At 42.8% G+C, this 17,566-nt stretch overlaps 1 protein-coding gene across 4 annotated transcripts in view; it reads left to right on the forward strand.

Moving 5' to 3' along the window:
* The first annotated feature begins 1,352 nt into the window (after nt 1-1,352).
* Nucleotides 1,353-17,566, forward strand: part of LOC139161500 (uncharacterized) — a 132,502-nt gene continuing 116,288 nt past the window's right edge. For 3 of the 4 annotated variants that reach the window (XM_070740696.1, XM_070740693.1, XM_070740695.1), the window contains exon 1: nt 1,353-1,544. The gene's annotated coding sequence lies outside the window, so the exon portion shown is untranslated. Of the gene's footprint in view, nt 1,545-2,932; nt 2,978-17,566 lie in introns of those variants that run through there. The other variant, XM_070740694.1, reaches the window with a different exon arrangement.

A 17,566-nucleotide genomic window follows, 5' to 3' on the forward strand; every position in this document is an offset into this window, starting at 1 on the left:
CGCGGCTTGGTGGGCGTGGCAGGGGAAGGATACTGTAAAATCTCCATTTCCTCCCGATCAGCTGGGACTCGGGAGGCAGAGAATAGATGGGGGCGGGGCCAGTCAGAGGTGGTATTTACTGCTTCTCCAAACTACTTAAAATTTCTGCTACCGGTTCTCCAGAACTGGTCAGAACCCGCTGAATACCACCTTTGGAAATTAAACCTTATGAAGACGCATTTCTTCAGGAACTGGCTGTTTGATACATCAAGCCAAAGGAAATACCTTACAAATCTCATGGGGGTAGCCAAAAGGACATTTTGTAAGATCTCCTTGTTCTACTGTCCTTCAAAGGCTTTAAAACAGTGATGGTGAACCTATGGCATGGGTGCCACAGGTGGCACGCGGAGCCATATACTGGCACATGAGCCGTTGCCCTAGCTCAGTTCCAATGTGCATGTGTGTGCTGGCAAGTTGATTTTTGGCTCATATGGAGGCTATGGGAGAGCTTCCAGAGAGCTTCCGGGGGGGATGGGGGAGGGCTTTTTTACTCTCCCCTGGCTCCAGGGAAGCCTTTGGAGCCTGGGGAGGGGGAAACACAAGCCTATTGGGCCCATCAGAAGTTGGGAAACAAGCCATTTTCCACCTCCAGAGGGCCCCAGTGGTGGTGGTGGGGGTGGAGAAGCTGTTTTCATCCTCCCCAGCCATTGAATTATACTGTACTTGTGGGCACTTGCGCATATGCAATAGCATGTACACAGGTGCTTTCGGCACCCAAGGAAAAAAAGGTTTGCCATCACTGCTTTAGAACTAACCCCTGGCAGCTTCATTGTGTACATTCTTGTTACAAAGGATTAATGTTTATTTCTGGGGGAGGGGGGATTTTTTTCCCCCATTCAAGGAGTTTTAAAGGCCAATTTTTTTACTGACACCTAAACAAAGACCCCAATCTTTGAAACAAAGACCCCAAACTTTGAAACAAAGACCCCAATCTTTGGTGGCTCATGTTTGCATTTCAAATCCTGATTGAATGGAATTTGGGAGCAATTCCTTTCTTTAGTATGAGTTAACTCAAGAGTTATTCTGAGAGGGAGGGAAAAGAAAGAACAGATAAGGATTTGCCCTGGGAAGTTTCAGGCTAAACCTGTTATCAGAAGCAAAAGCACAAGTTGATGTTTTGGTTACTGTGGTAACTTCAACCACCATTAGGCAAATAACTTTCCAGATCACAGAGTTGACCCTTGGCAGTCCTGTCTCTTGCAACACAAGAGGGAAAGGCCTTCCTCTTTTTGATACAAAGCTGAAACGAAGGCTGAAAATTCAGTCTTAGGTGGCTCAGAGCCTTGTGAATCTGAGAATGGGGATAGGAGGAAACAGGATATTTCTCTGTGCCAGTTAATAGCTGTAGCTAAAACAAACATTGTGGTTTGCAGGCATGCAGAAAGGTGCTACAGATCTTTGTAAATGTAGCAACTAACCAAAAGACACAAAATGTGTTATGCTTTGCTGCAAAGGGAGCTTTCACTGGTGGCAAAATCTTTTTAGGGAGCTGGTTCAACTCTTCGGTAAGTGCGAACTTCTCTGACAATGATCTTTGTGTACCTGCTTTGCTCTATTGTCTTGTCGTACCACCACCAAGATTACGAGAGCGGATGAAGAAAATAAAGGAGGAAGGGTGGACAATCAAACAATTGCCAGGAAAAGAATGTTAAAAGCAGGTAGTCCTCAGACAATTATGGCATTTGGGACCAAACTTTCTTTAAAGTATAATGGCACATGACCACACTGCTTAGCATTGGCAGTTCCGGTTTTCATTGTTACGTGAATCCCGTGTGGTCAAGAATAGAATAGAATAGAATAGAATAGAATAGAATAACAGAGTTGGAAGGGACACTGGAGGTCTTCTAGTCCAATCCCCTACACCGGAAACCCTACACCACTTCAGACAAATGGTTATCCAACTTCTTAAAAACTTCCAGTGTTGGAACATTCACACCTTCTGGAGGCAAGCTTTTCCACTGATTGATTGTTCTAACTGTCAGGAAATTTCTCCTTAGTTCTAAGTTACTTCTCTCCTTGTTTAGTTTCTATCCATTGCTTATTGTTCTACCCTCAGGTGCTTTGGAGAATAGTTTGACTCCCTCTTCATTGTGGCAATTCCTGAGATACTGCTGTCATGTCTTCCCTAGTCCTTCTTTTCATTAAACTAAATATACCCGGTTCCTGCAACCATTCTTCATATATTTTAGCCTCTAGTTCCCTAATCATTTTTGTTGCTCTTCTCTGCACTCTTTGTAGAGTCTCAACATCCTTTTTACATTGTGGAGACCAAAGCTGAATTCAGTATTCTGAGTGTGGCTTTACCAAGCCATTATGAAATGGTATTAACACTTCACTTGATCTTGATAAATATTAACCATATATCATAATTGTGAGCTGTGCAACCAGCACCTGGATCGTGATTGCATAACTGTGGAGACACCAAGATGGCTGGAACTTTGAAGACCTCTTGTAAGTATCACTGGTTCAGTGCTGTTGCAAGTTCAAATGGTCACTGAATAAGTGCTTGTTAACAGAGGCCACCTGTATTTCTATGAAGGAGAAAGAAATAACGGTGAGGGTGATTATTTTATTTATTTATTTGTTTGTTTGTCAATCATGTACAAGGTAGTAGGTATTGGTGTAAACATAAACATTAGCAAAGTAGGTACAGATAAATTAGGCAATAGGACAGTAGGACAGAGACAGTAGACATGATGGTGCACTTATGTACGCCCCTTACAGACCTCTTAGGAATGGGGTGAGGTTGATTGTAGATAGTCTTAAGGTTAAAGTTTTGGAGAGGAAACCACAAAGTCAAGTAGTGCATTCCAGGCATTGATCACTCTGTTGCTGAAGTCGTATTTTCTGCAGTCGAGTTTGGAGTGGTTTCCGTCAAGTTTGAATTAATTGTGTGCTCATGTATTGTTGCAGTTGAAGCTGAAGAAATAATTGAAAGGTAGGACATTGTTGTAAATGATTTTATGAAATACATTTAGGTCAGATTGAAGGCAACAACGTTCTAGGTTATCTAAGCCCAAAATTTCAAGTCTGGTGGAATAAGGTATTCTGTTGCAAGCGGAGGAGTGAAAGACTCTCCTTATGAAATATTTCTAGACACTCTCGATTGTACTAATGTCTGATATGCAGTGTGGGTTCCAGACAGGGGAGCTGTATTCAAGAATTGGTCTAGCAAATGTTTTGTATGCTCTGGTTAGTAGATTAATATTGCCAGAGAAGAAGCTGTGCAAGATCAGATCAATAACTCTTGGTGCCTTTTTAGCAGTGTTCTTACTGTGGGCTCTGACACTTAGGTCATTAGATATGAGTACGCCAAGGTCCTTAGAAACATAGAAACATAGAAGACTGACGGCAGAAAAAGACCTCATGGTCCATCTAGTCTGCCCTTATACTATTTCCTGTGTTTTATCTTAGGATGGATATATGTTTATCCCAGGCATGTTTAAATTCAGTTACTGTGGATTTACCAACCACGTCTGCTGGAAGTTTGTTCCAAGGATCTACTACTCTTTCAGTGAAATAATATTTTCTCACGTTGCTTTTGATCTTTCCCCCAACTAACTTCAGATTGTGTCCCCTTGTTCTTGTGTTCACTTTCCTATTAAAAACACTTCCCGCCTGAACCTTATTTAACCCTTTAACATATTTAAATGTTTCAATCATGTCCCCCCTTTTCCTTCTGTCCTCCAGACTATACAGATTGAGTTCATTAAGTCTTTCCTGATACGTTTTATGCTTAAGACCTTCCACCATTCTTGTAGCCCGTCTTTGGACCCGTTCAATTTTGTCAATATCTTTTTGTAGGTGAGGTCTCCAGAACTGAACACAGTATTCCAAAAGTGGTCTCACCAGCGCTCTATATAAGGGGATCACAATCTCCCTCTTCCTGCTTGTTATACCTCTAGCTATGCAGCCAAGCATCCTACTTGCTTTTCCTACTGCCCGACCACACTGCTCACCCATTTTGAGACTGTCAGAAATCACTACCCCTAAATCCTTCTCTTCTGAAGTTTTTGCTAACACAAGGGTCATCTGTAAGGTCATGTCCTCCAAGTTTGTATTTTGCGTTCTGATTATTTTTGCTGATGTGTAAGACAGAGCATTTATTGGTTGAAATTTGAAGTTGCCATTTGTCTGACCATTCTGATGCAAGGTCAAGGTCTTTTTGAAGAGTAGCAGTATTGTCGGTGGTATTAAATAATTTAACATGTTCAACAAAGAGACCGCAGCTGCTTGTAATATGATCACAGAGGTCATTTATGGATTAATTGATTTAATTGGGCCATAAAAGGATAGCATTCAGTTGGTGTTTCTGAGGAAATTTTGAAAAATGTATCCTAAGATTCTATGATGAATCAGGATTCAGCCGTTTCCTCATTCTTCTCGTCTACACTTTCTCATAAGACACACCTTGGAAATGCATTACAGGTTTCCCAGGAAGAAGTCCAGTAACAGTGGACAGTCTTCAGGCAAATTCCTTTCCCCAAGTCACCAAGAAAACATTTTGCTGAGGTGACTGTCACAAGCTTCAGAACTACAAGTGCACCTATGGCCTTTAGAGCATCCCTCAGAAACCCTGCCATTCGGTTTGGGTCGTAGGTGACCTGGAGCCTTGTTTGAGACCCTGTAAAAAAATTTCCCTGCATATCTGGAACTTGAAATTTCATGACTTTGTATCATTTTAGGGGTTCTTTTTAAGAGTCTTTTGTGGGGGGGGACGGCTTCGTTTTTGCTGGGCAAAAAAAGTCACACTTGTACTGTTCGGGTCGTATACAACCCGGATCAAAAAATGTTTACAAGCAAAATAAAAAATATAAGCTTTAATGTTTTCATCTCAATTTTACTCTCATTGTGTTCAAAAAAGTTCAAATTAGTATCACAGCGAAAATGGTTTTCAAAAAGACCATATTTAAGTACCTAAAATAAATCTTTTTTGGTCCGGGTCATACACGACTCGAACAGTAGAGGTGGACAGAACAGCAGGGTTTTTTCCCCTAACATGACAGAAGGAAAAAATATATGCAAGTATTTTTTCCTCAATAACTTTACTGAAGATTATATTATATGGATTAAAAACTAATATGACTGCATGTTATAGGAATATATTTTATTTTTTAAATAAAAGTAGAGAAAAGCAATGTGGGGCTGAAGTGGTAAACTGCTAATGCAGATTATATTTGCTGGGGATGAAGGGCATGTTTTGTTCTTGCCTTTCATTCCCATTAATTATCATCTGCATTAACAGTTTATCACTTCAGCCCCACATCCAGTGATGGGCTCCTACGGGTACAGTCAGGTATCCAGAACCAGTAGAAAAGTTTTGATTTTTTTTCTTTTTCTCCCTTCTGGGCTCTGGGTATGTCTTTCCTATTGCAGTAAATGAAGTTGAATGTGCATAATTTTAGAAGAGCTGTCTGTGTGTGTACATACACATACAGTTTATATAGTAGAAAATCTATATTTTTGTGTGTCTTTGTGTAATATGAATGTAAACATATGGTATATATACATTGAGTTAAATAGTATATTTTGGATGTTCAGTAATAGTAAATAAGAGAAATTGTATCTCTTTGAGGCGAGGAGAACCCTAACCCTAACCCAAACCCTTGAGGTGAGTGACGTCAAGTTGGCCACCTTTAAGCCAGTCACATGATCATCAAGCCACTCCCACCTGGTCACTCCCACCTTTAAGCCACCCCTGGTCACATGATCATCAAGCCACTCCCACGTGGCTGGCAAGCACACCCACAAAATAAGCCATGCCCACAGTGTGGTAGTAAATTTTTTTGCAGCCCTTCACTGCACACACAGCCCCTCATTCCATACCAGCTCACTTGATTCCCTCTAAAGCAGTGTTTCCCAACCTTGGCAAGTTTATTATTATTATTATTATTATTATTATTATTATTATTATTATTATTATTTATTATTATTGGATTTGTATGCCGCCCCTCTCCGTAGACTCGGGGCGGCTAACAATGCTAAAAACAACATGTAACAATCCAATACTAAAACAACTAAAAAACCCTTATTATAAAACCAAACATACACGCAAACATACCATGCATAACTTGTAATGGCCTAGGGGGAAGGAATATCTTAACTCCCCCATGCCTGGCGGCATAAATGAGTCTTGAGTAGTTTACGAAAATGAGGGCATGAGTGACTGTGAGCACTGACTCCCGGTCCAGATAGGGCCGCAACTGGTGCACCAAGCGAACTTGAAGATATGTGGACTTCAACTCCCAGAATTCCCCAGTCAGCATTCTGGAAGTTGAAGTCTAGATATCTTCAAGTTGCCAATGTTGGGAATCACTTCTCTAAAGCTTCATCTTATCCCTGAAGCCCCATCTCCAATAAGGACTTTTGTTTTGGAATGATGACAGACAGACATATTAGAAACAATAGCAGAGGGATTACAAACTTCACATATTAACTAACTAACATATTAACTAATCTCAATCCTTCCGGTCAATAGTTTGATAGCAGATACCCATGATTTACTGCAGACAAATCAAGGTGTAAAATATTCCCTGAAGGTAAATGTAATTTAAATTTAATTTATTTGATTTATAAGATTTATTTTACTTTTTTTTCTTTAAAGGACCTAGTTTGTGCAATTTTCACTGATGCATAAATTGTATGACACAATTTTGTATTGACAAATAGACATCTCATCTCTCTTTCTCTCTCTCTCCCTCCCCCAAAAGTCATCATTAGCCAGGCTGAGAGAACTAACTTAATTCCTAACCATTAACAAGTTTTATATAAACAATAGCTTTAGTTTTTAAAACCATGATGTAATGCCAGACAGTGGATAATTGTTGGGGTTCTCACATTGTACAAAGAAGAATCTACATTCATACCTAATTGTTATTTGCATGTTATAAATCTGTCAATCTGAATGAATCTTGACTCACAACTTAGTCTCCCAGCTGCTTAGGCTTGGTTTAAAATTATGTGTTTCGGCCTGAGGGCATTTCCACAAAATGTGCCGATTGCCGCTAGCAGAACAGAATCGTGCAAATTCTCATGTTTTAATGACAGGAGCATGATCTGTGGCAGAGATTGGAAAGGTTTGTTTTTGTTAAACTGCCTCTGCCTCTTTTCCACTGCAAGGAAAAAAAAACTTGTGCAAAGATCCATACATGACCCACCCTCACAACCCAAAATCTTGCAAGATTCCAGCTACAGTGTCTCATTCACAGACTGATGTGAGGTGTAATGTGAAAATTTATTTATTTATTATTTATTTATTAGTTGGACTTGTATGCCGCCCCTCTCCGAAGACTCGGGGCGGCTCACAACAAGCAAAACAGTCACAACAATGCAATTAATTAAAATATTTAACGATTTAAGAAAAACCCCATGTAATAGCAAACACACTCACAAGCATACGATGTATAAATTAACGTGCCCAGGGGAGATGTTTAGTTTCCCCATGCCTGACGGCAAAGGTGGGTCTTAAGGAGTTTTCGGAAGGCAGGAAGAGTAGGGGCAGTTCTAATCTCCGGGGGGAGTTGGTTCCAGAGAGCTGGTGCCGCCACAGAGAAGGCTCTTCCCCTGGGACCCGCCAACCGGCATTGTTTAGTTGACGGGACCCGGAGAAGGCCCACTCTGTGGGACCTAATCGGTCGTTGGGATTCGTGCGGCAGAAGGCGGTCTCGGAGATATTCTGGTCCAGTGCCATGAAGGGCTTTAAAGGTCATAACCAACACTTTGAATTGTGACTGGAAATTGATCGGCAGCCAATGCAGACTGCGGAGTGATGGTGAGACATGGGCATACCTAGGTAAGCCCATGACTGCTCTCGCAGGTGCATTCTGCACGATCTGAAGTTTCCGAACACTTTTCAAAGGTAGCCCCATGTAGAGAGCATTACAGTAGTCGAACCTCGAGGTGATGAGGGCATGAGTGACTGTGAGCAATGAGTCCCGGTCCAGATAGGGCCGCAACTGGTGCACCAGGCGAACCTGGGCAAACGCCCCCCTCGCCACAGCTGAGAGATGGTTTTCTAATGTAAGCTGTGGGTCGAGGAGGACGCCCAAGTTGCGGACCCTCTCTGAGGGGTCAATAATTCCCCCCCAGGGTGATGGACGGACAGATGGGATTGTCCTTGGGAGGCAGAACCCACAGCCACTCCGTCTTATCCGGGTTGAGTTTGAGTCTGTTGACACCCATCCAGGCCCCAACAGCCTCCAGGCACCGGCACATCACTTCCACCGCTTCGTTGACTGGGCATGGGGTGGAGATGTAAAGCTGGGTATCATCGGCATATTGATGATACCTCACCCCATGTCCTTGGATGATCTCACCCAGCGGTTTCATGTAGATGTTAAATAGGAAGGGGGAGAGGACCGACCCCTGAGGCACCCCACAAGGGAGAGACCTCGGAGCCGACCTCTGACCCCCCACTAACACCGACTGCGACCGGTCAGAGAGGTAGGAGGAGAACCACTGGAGGACAGTGCCTCCCACTCCCAACCCCTCCAACCGGTGCAGAAGGATACCATGGTCGATGGTATCGAAAGCCGCTGAGAGATCGAGGAGCACCAGGACAGAGGATAAACCCCTGTCCCGGGCCCGCCAGAGGTCATCCATCAACGCGACCAAAGCGGTTTCCGTGCTGTAACCGGGCCTGAAACCTGACTGTCGGGGACCTAGATAATCGGCTTCTTCCAAGGACCGTTGGAGCTGGAGTGCCACCACCTTCTCGACAACCTTCCCCATAAAGGGAAGGTTGGAGACTGGACGATGGTAAGATCTCATTTGCGAGAGAGAATTCTGAGTTGCTGGTAGTTTTCACAATATTTTAAAAAAAACAACGAACGAATGAGCTAGAAGCAACATTTATAGTTTTCACAGCAAACAAACAGCTATTGGAATTTTTCTTTGAAAAAGTACAAGGCAAGCCTGTTAAGCATAACCTGATTTATTCTGCTTTGGAATGATGACAGGCTGGAAAGGAGGATTATGTAGAGACAGAAGCACTTGAAATTCTTACTGGGAGGCCCAGTTTGAAGGGCTCTAAACCTGGTTAGAAATACCTTCAAATCCAGGGATTTCATTGTGTGTGTGGGGGGGGGGGGGGCGGGGGGTTGTCCCGTGCATATGACTGCAATTCTAGGGATGAGCTTTCTTTGCCCACATCAAGTCTGTGTTGAAATGAGACATGATTAATATCCCATTTCTGGAGAATAGTGACAAAGTGGGATTGATTTATATTGGTGTCAACAGTGTTTTTACCAAGCAAGGGAATACAGTGGTCCCCCGAGTTTTGCGATCTCGATCATTGCGAAACGCTATATCGCGATTTTTCAACCCGGAAGTAAAAACACCATCTGCGCATGCGCACCCTTTTTTCTATGGCCACGCATGCGTAGATGGCGCCGGGCAGATCAGCTGCTGGGCGGCTTCCCTGGGTCTTCCCCCTCTTGCTGGCGGGAGGGCGAGCGGCGGGCATCAGCGAGGAGTTTGCGTGGGCGGCGGGGAAACCCCAGCGCCGCTTCCCAGCTGAGTCCTGAAGCCAAACGCGGAAGTTCGCTTCAGGACTCAGCTGGGAAGCGGCGCGAGCGAACGGCGTGGGCGGGCGAAGGGCAGGCGCGCGGGCAGGCAGGCGGCGGACAAGCGGCGGGCGGACAAGCGGCGGGCGCGGCAGCAGCGAGGAGTTTGCGTGGGCGGCGGGGAAACCCCAATCTTCGGCTCCTCGCTGCTGCGGCGGAAGTAAAAACACCATCTGCGCATGCGCAGATGGTGTTTTTACTTCCGCACCGCTACTTCGCGAAAAACCGATCATCGCGAGGGGTCCTGGAATGGAACCCTCGCGATAATCGGGGGACCACTGTATACTCCTCTTGTCTTCTCTATTTGGTAAGAAGCTTATTTCTATGCCTACAATGCATATGAAAGGAAAGCTATAAAAGCTGAGACAAGAGGCATATTCCAATGGACTTCTCACTGTATCCTCCAGAGAAATCTTATACAGATAGCTCGCGGCTTAAAACAGTTCATTTAATGACCGTCCAAAATTACAACTGCATTGGGAACTGTTGTGGTTAGCTTTGACCCAGCTCCTGCCCCAAGGACTGTGGATGTGGGGGAGACATCCACATGCCGCACGCCTGTTTTGCTCCCTGTGGAATCTGCTGATGAAGGCTCCTCTGACCAAGAAGGCATGAGTGACAGGGAGGAGGAGAGTGTGGCAGACAGCTTAGAAGGAGGTCAATTATCTAGCTCCTCCTTGGATTCAGAACAAGAGTTAATGATACAGCCATGCATGCGGAGAGCGATGCATAGGCGACAACAACTGAGAGATTATTATCAAAGAAAATGAGGCCACCTGTGGTTGGGTGGGGCGGTGGTGATTAGTGAGGCTGCTATAAATAGCAGCCTGTGGGTTGGCCATTGTGGAGGATTATCTGATCTTTGTGTTTCGTGACTGCCTTCCTGACTTAGACCTTTGTGTGCTGATTTTTCTCCACTTTGAAACTAAACCAGAGCAAAGTGTGTTTCACTTTGTGAAAGAAGAAGGGCTGTGAATTGCCTCACAGCTGCAAGCTAAGTATCTCAGAACTGATAAGTACAAATTACCAGTTTGTTTAGAGACGAGTGCTCTTTGCTATACAAAAAGAGTGCTTAGTTTATTTGAATTTTCGTTATAAAGAGCATTGTTTTGAATTTTCAAAATTCAACACATCAACACAGACTGTGGAAACTTCACCCTGGACTTTGAAGCATCTTGCAGTATGTGCCTTTCCATTCTTCCTCCATACTCTGGGTCCTTGGTTTTCAAATGAGATGCAAAGGTTTCCACAGTCTGTGTTGATTTGGGGAGCCATGTCATCTGCTGGTGTTGGTCCACTGTGCTTCATTAAGTCCAGGGTCAATGCAGCTGTCTAGCGGGACATTTTGGAACACTCCATCCATCTGCATACGAGCTTTATGGGGAAGGTGACTTAAATTTTCCAGCAGGACTTGTTACCTGCTCACACTGCCAAAAGCACCAAAAACTGCTTTAATGGCCACAAGATTACTGTCCTCCAAAGTCCCATATAACTCTGTTGTTCTATTATTCCTGAGCTAGTTACGCTAAGAGCCACATTGGGACTATATTTTTTGTTCCCTTGGACTAATAAGGTGTTGTGGTTAGCTCTGGCCCAGCTCCTGCCCCAAGGAATGTGCAGGTGGATGTGGGGGAAACATCCACATGCCGCAGGCCTGTTTTGCTTCCGATGGAATCTGCCGATGAAGCCTCCTCTGACCAAGGAAGCATGAGTGACAGGGAAGAGGGGAGTTTGGCAGACAGCCCAGGAGGAGATCAATCATCTGTATCATCCTTGGATTCTGAACAAGAATTAATGACACATCCATGCATGCGTAGAGTGATGCATAGGAGACAACAACTGAAGGATTATTACAAGAGAAAATGAGGCCACCTGTGGTTGGGTGGGGCTGCTGTAATTAGTGCTACAGATAAAAGTGGTGTTTTAGCCTCATGGCAGTTTATCTGATTCATTGTTTCGTCAAGATCATGGTTTTTGTGCTGTTCAAGATTGTGTGTGGACTCTCTGGACTTTAGAATTGGACTCAATTTCCCAGTTATTGGGTGAGCAATTGGATTGCATTTAACCTGTGTCTTCTGTGTACCAGAAAATCCCTTTGACATTTAAAAAGGGAGCTGTTTCTGTTTTTCTGTTTATAAAAACTTTTGGGTTTTCCTTTTATTGTGTGGTGTGTGTCTTCCTGGACTAATTACCCTGTAATTACGGGCGGTTGAAACATGCCGGCAGAACATAAATTAAAGAGCTACCTCTAGACCCATTATGGCGAACCTATGGCACACGTGCCACAGGTGGCACACAGAGCTATATCTGAGGGTACATGAGCATTGCCTTATGTCAGCTCCAGCGCTCAGGTGCATACTGGCTAGCTGTTTTTTGCCCTCCCTAGGCTTCAGGAAAGCCTCCAGAGCCTGTGGATGGCAAAAAATGACCCAACAGGACTACCGAAAGTTTGTTTTGCCACACGAGCAAAAAAAGGTTCGCCATCACTGCTCTAGACATTCATTTTAATAGATTTTTAGAAAACTGCAGTTGAAAGTTCTTCAGGTCTCCTTCCCCTGAAGACCCTATTTCATTTGTAATTTAATCCCCAAAATGATTGCCCTTCCAGCATTTCTCTTGAGACAAAATGCACCCCCAAGAATCCACATCTCTCTCTCTCTCTCTCTCTCACACACACACACTTTAAGTAAATTCCCTTGTCTTGGAACCTTGGAGAACTTCTAGTTCAACCTTCTATTCAGGATCATTTTCAGTCTGGATTCAGGACCAGGCATGGAAGAGAAACTTCACTGATCAACCACGGCATTTTACTTGCCCCCCCCTATGACAGATGGGTTGGAGACACCATTTCGTGTCATGGCTCTACTCCCCCTTTAGTCAGGGTTTCATTTGCTTAAGGGGAAGGAGCAGTGAATGCTACCATTTAATATTTATATAAAGTTCATATAAGAGGATGAGAACTCAACCACCAGTCTGGGGCAAGGTTATTGAAATATGCAGATGAGGCTCAATTATGTATATAATTTTTGACTTACAATCGATGACGTAGCAACCATTCAAAGTTATATTGGGCATCCCAAGGGCTACTTTACAAGCCAATTTGAAACTGCCCTGTTGTCACATGGTTGTGATTTATGACCCCCCCCCCGAAACTGTCACTTACTCTTGATTTCCAGCCCCCCCAAAAAATCTTATTGTAGACAATGGATTTGCTTAACGATTGCGGTGTATGCCTTACAACTGCAATGATTCAGTTAACTACTCCTGCAAAAAAGATTGTGAAATTAAGCACAGTCACGTGGTGACCCATTTAACAACCTGAATTACTTATGACCGTAATTCCAATTTCAGTTATGCTCGTAAGTCAAGGACTAACTATACAGCACCCATCAGACCAAATTGGAGATGTTACTCTTTTGAAACATTTAAATATGTTAAAGGGTTAAATAAGGTCCAGGAGGGAAGTGTTTTTAATAGGACAGTGAACACAAGAACAAGGGGTCACAATCTGAAGTTAGTTGGGGGAAAGATCAAAAGCAACATGAGAAAATATTATTTTACTGAAAGAGTAGTAGATGCTTGGAACAAACTTCCAGCAGATGTGGTAGATAAATCCACAGTAACTGAATTTAAACATGCCTGGGATAAACATATATCCATCCTAAGATAAAATACAGAAAATAGTATAAGGGCAGACTAGATGAACCATGAGGTCTTTTTCTGCCATCAGACTTCTATGTTTCTATGTTTCTATGCTGTGCAAACTCTAACCGGTGCCTTGAAGCTGTGAAGTACTGGGTAGATAGAAACAAGCTACTCTCAGCAAGACAGAATTACTATTTGACTCCAAAATAACATCAGCATTGGTTCTGGATGAGGATTGCCCTCTCCCTGAGCAAGATCAGTACAGAACCACTTCATAGATCTCCTGGAAAACAGTGGAAGCTATGGTTCATAGGATCTTTGCCCAGTTGAAGTTGCTGCAGGGGTGGGTTCCTCCCGGTTCGGACCAGATCGCCTGAACCATTAGTGACCCACTGGTGCGGCAATGATGGTGTCACAGATCCAGTTTGGGTGGCGCTGGTCTGCCCATCGGTTTTTTTTTTCAATTTTCTGTGAGTTTTTCTGTGATCAGATGGCTTCTTCTCATCCTCTACTTCGAAAAAAGTCCTATCACCCACCCACAGGTTAATACCGACCTTTATTTAATGGCCCGAAGCACAGCTGAGCAGCTTCTCAGATGTGTTTTGGGCTGAATCCACCTTCTAAGCATGCACAGAAGTGAAATCGTGTGCGAGGGGACCAGTGGGAAAAGGAAGCCTGAGTTGGTGCTGTATCTGAATTATTAGGAATTATTAGGAAAAGCAAGTAGGATGCTTGGCTGCATAGCTAGAGGTATAACAAGCAGGAAGAGGGAGATTGTGATCCCCTTATATAGAGCGCTGGTGAGACCACATTTGGAGTACTGTGTTCAGTTCTGGAGACCTCACCTACAAAAAGATATTGACAAAATTGAACGGGTCCAAAGACGGGCTACAAGAATGGTGGAAGGTCTTAAGCATAAAACGTATCAAGAAAGACTTCATGAACTCAATCTGTATAGTCTGGAGGACAGAAGGAAAAGGGGGGACATGATCGAAACATTTAAATATGTCAAAGGGTTAAATAAGGTTCAGGAGGGAAGTGTTTTTAATAGGAAAGTGAACACAAGAACAAGAGGACACAATCTGAAGTTAGTTGGGGGAATGATCAAAGGCAACATTAGAAAATATTATTTTACTGAAAGAGTAGTAGATCCTTGGAACAAAGTTCCAGCAGACGTGGTTGGTAAATCCATAGTAACTGAATTTAAACATGCCTGGGATAAACATATATCCATTGTAAGATAAAATACAGGAAATAGTATAAGGGCAGACTAGATGGACCATGAGGTCTTTTTCTGCCGTCAGTCTTCTATGTTTCTATATTTCTATGTTTCAGTGACTCATGTCCTTATCACTACAAGGATGAATTAATCTAGCATGATGCAAATTTGAAAGTGTCAGTACAAAGTGCAGTGGCCAAATTGCTAGCAGGTGGGATCCACTGTGTTGGTGTTATGCCATTTCTCTGGGCACTGCATCAGTTTCTAATTGATAATGCTGTCCATCACTTGGGCTCTTCAGAGATGTTGTCTCCAGGTGAAATACCTCCAGTCTGTGTGAAAGGATGCTGAGAGCCCCACCTACAAGAGGGTCGCACCCATATGACATTTGGAAATTAGGTGATTGTTCTGATGACCATCTCAATATACTTTATGGGATTTGGTGGGGTTTTACTCTTATTGTGAAATACTAAGAGTTTAATAACTAGGATTATGCTTTGCATTCTGTTGCATTCTATTGCATTGTGTTGCATTAACTACAGTGTATCAGGGCGAGATCATGGAGGATATCTATATGGTTGCTCACACTGATTTGATGGCACCTCTTCAATCAATCAATCCTACACGTTGCCTGGATAAAATAATTTCAGATTCTCTCCAAATAATTATTAAAATACTTCAGATTTGCCAGCAATGTCAATAATCATTAAAATTATTAATGGCTTTATTCATTTCAAATTTCCACCAGAAGGAAAGAGATTCCTATGACAATATTCATTTATGACTCTGCCATAATAAATGTCCCATTCCTTGTGAAAATTTCACCCCTGTAATATTGTGGTGTCACTAGATGGAGCTGTACTGCTGTGATGTCATGGCATTGTAAAAGGTGGGCGGAGCTTCCTGACTAAGATGGGTGGGGATGCTATGGTGAAGTGATAGTAGAAGCTAATTACAGGATTCACCTAAATTTCCGGTCCTTTGGTATGTGCTACATTAAAATATACCAAAATAGCTGTGGTGCCAAGTTAGTTTCATGGATTGTTCTTTTAACAGATTCCTGAACACGTGGGAAATTGATGCAAAATCCATGTGATATTTACTCCAAATGATAATTACCCTGATTTTAAAGTAATCTCTTCTCCCAGAAGGAAAACAAACAAAAATAGGATGTGTGTGTGTGTATGTTTGTATATATGTGTTCACAGACAGACACATTATAAAAATCATGTGTAATACACGTTTTCCCTACCTTATGTTTGTTTGTTTGTTTATATCTATCTATCTATCCATCTATCTATCTATCTATCTATCTATCTATCTATCTATCTATCTCTCTATCTCTCTCTCTCTCTCTCTATCTATCTATCTATCTATCTCTATCTATCTTTCTATCTATCTAGCTCTAGCTCTATCTTTCTATCTATCTATCTATCTATCTATCTATCTATCTATCTATCTATCTCTATCTATCTATCTATCTAGCTCTATCTATCTATCTCTATCTATTTATCTATCTATCTTTCTATCTATCTATCTATCTCTATCTATCTATCTATCTATCTATCTATCTCTATCTATCTATCTTTCTATCTATCTATCTCTATCTATCTATCTATCTATCTATCTCTATCTATCTATCTATCTATCTATCTCTATCTATCTATCTTTCTATCTATCTATCTATCTATCTATCTATCTATCTATCTATCTATCTATCTATCTATCTATCTATCTATCTATTCGCCTGGTGCGCCAGTTGCGGCCCTATTTGGACCGGGAGTCATTGCTCACAGTCACTCATGCCCTCATCACCTCGAGGCTCGACTACTGTAACGCTCTCTACATGGGGCTACCTTTGAAAGGCATGGGGGAACTAAAACACCTCCCCCTTACCCATGTTGTTCTGTTGATTGATTGACTATGTGCCTGTTTTTTATATATACTGGGATTGTTTTTATGAAATTACTAATTTTAAATTGTAATTAGATTGGTGGGCATTGGATTTGGTATTATGTACTGTGCTGTTTTTTTTTTTTTTAATATTATTATTGTTGTGAGCCGCCCCGAGTTTGCGGAGAGGGGCGGCATATAAATCCAATAAATCTAATCTAATCTAATCAAATCTATCTATCTCTATCTATCTATCTATCTATCTATCTATCTATCTATCTATCTATCTATCTATCTATCTATCTATCTATCTATTGGATTTCTATGCCACTCTTCTCCAAAGACTCATGATATCATATTTTATCTTTCCTTTTTATATATTATATTTTATATTATATTATCATATCATATACCCTATTTTTATCACTATGGGATGCACTTCCCCCCCCCTCCAAAAAATGGATGGAAATTTCCCTGTGTCTTATAGAGCCAATATTGCAGTGGAGGGAGGTTGATTAGTGCAGCCAATGACTGCTGCCCCCATTCACTGCCGCTAGGGAATGCTAGAGCCTTCACTGCTGAACACTCCCAGGATACCACCAATCAGTTGTTCTTGGCAGCGGAATCACTGCCACTGAATGGCGGTGGCAGCAGTAGTTAACAGTGGCAATTGGCGACAGCAGCAGTTGGTGACAGCAGCATCAAATAGTGGTGAATGGTGCAGAAGAGATGGGTATCTCCCAGTTTGAACTGGTTCTATGGAACTGGTAATAATTTGGTGGCCTGGATTGCTAGAACTGGCAGCCACCCAGGCCTGCCATGCCCCCAAACCGGCTCTCTTGGTGGTGCCATAAGTGGCACCATCTTGATTTTGGCTTCTGCGCATGCTCAGAAGCTGGGTTTTTAGCACTGTGTATGTGCGCATGTGCCCGTGTGATGAATCAAGGAGCGAACCAGCAGCGAGATAAGCCAGAACCCTCCCCTGGGCAGCAGCGGTGATCCCCGCCACCTAGATTAGCTGATTGGCAGTATTCCAGGAGGCAGATCCAACCACTAATCAGCTGCATGGCAGCAAAGGCTCCAACATTCTCCAGCAGTGGGGCAGCTCAGCTCACTTGACCAGTGGTAAGCGCAAGGGGACAGAGCCCTGACGAGCCATGTGCTGGGGTTGCAACTTGCAATAACATGCTGAAGCTGACCAGGCTGT

This window comes from Erythrolamprus reginae, chromosome 2 (assembly GCF_031021105.1).
Source record: "Erythrolamprus reginae isolate rEryReg1 chromosome 2, rEryReg1.hap1, whole genome shotgun sequence".
Taxonomy (NCBI): domain Eukaryota; kingdom Metazoa; phylum Chordata; class Lepidosauria; order Squamata; family Dipsadidae; genus Erythrolamprus; species Erythrolamprus reginae.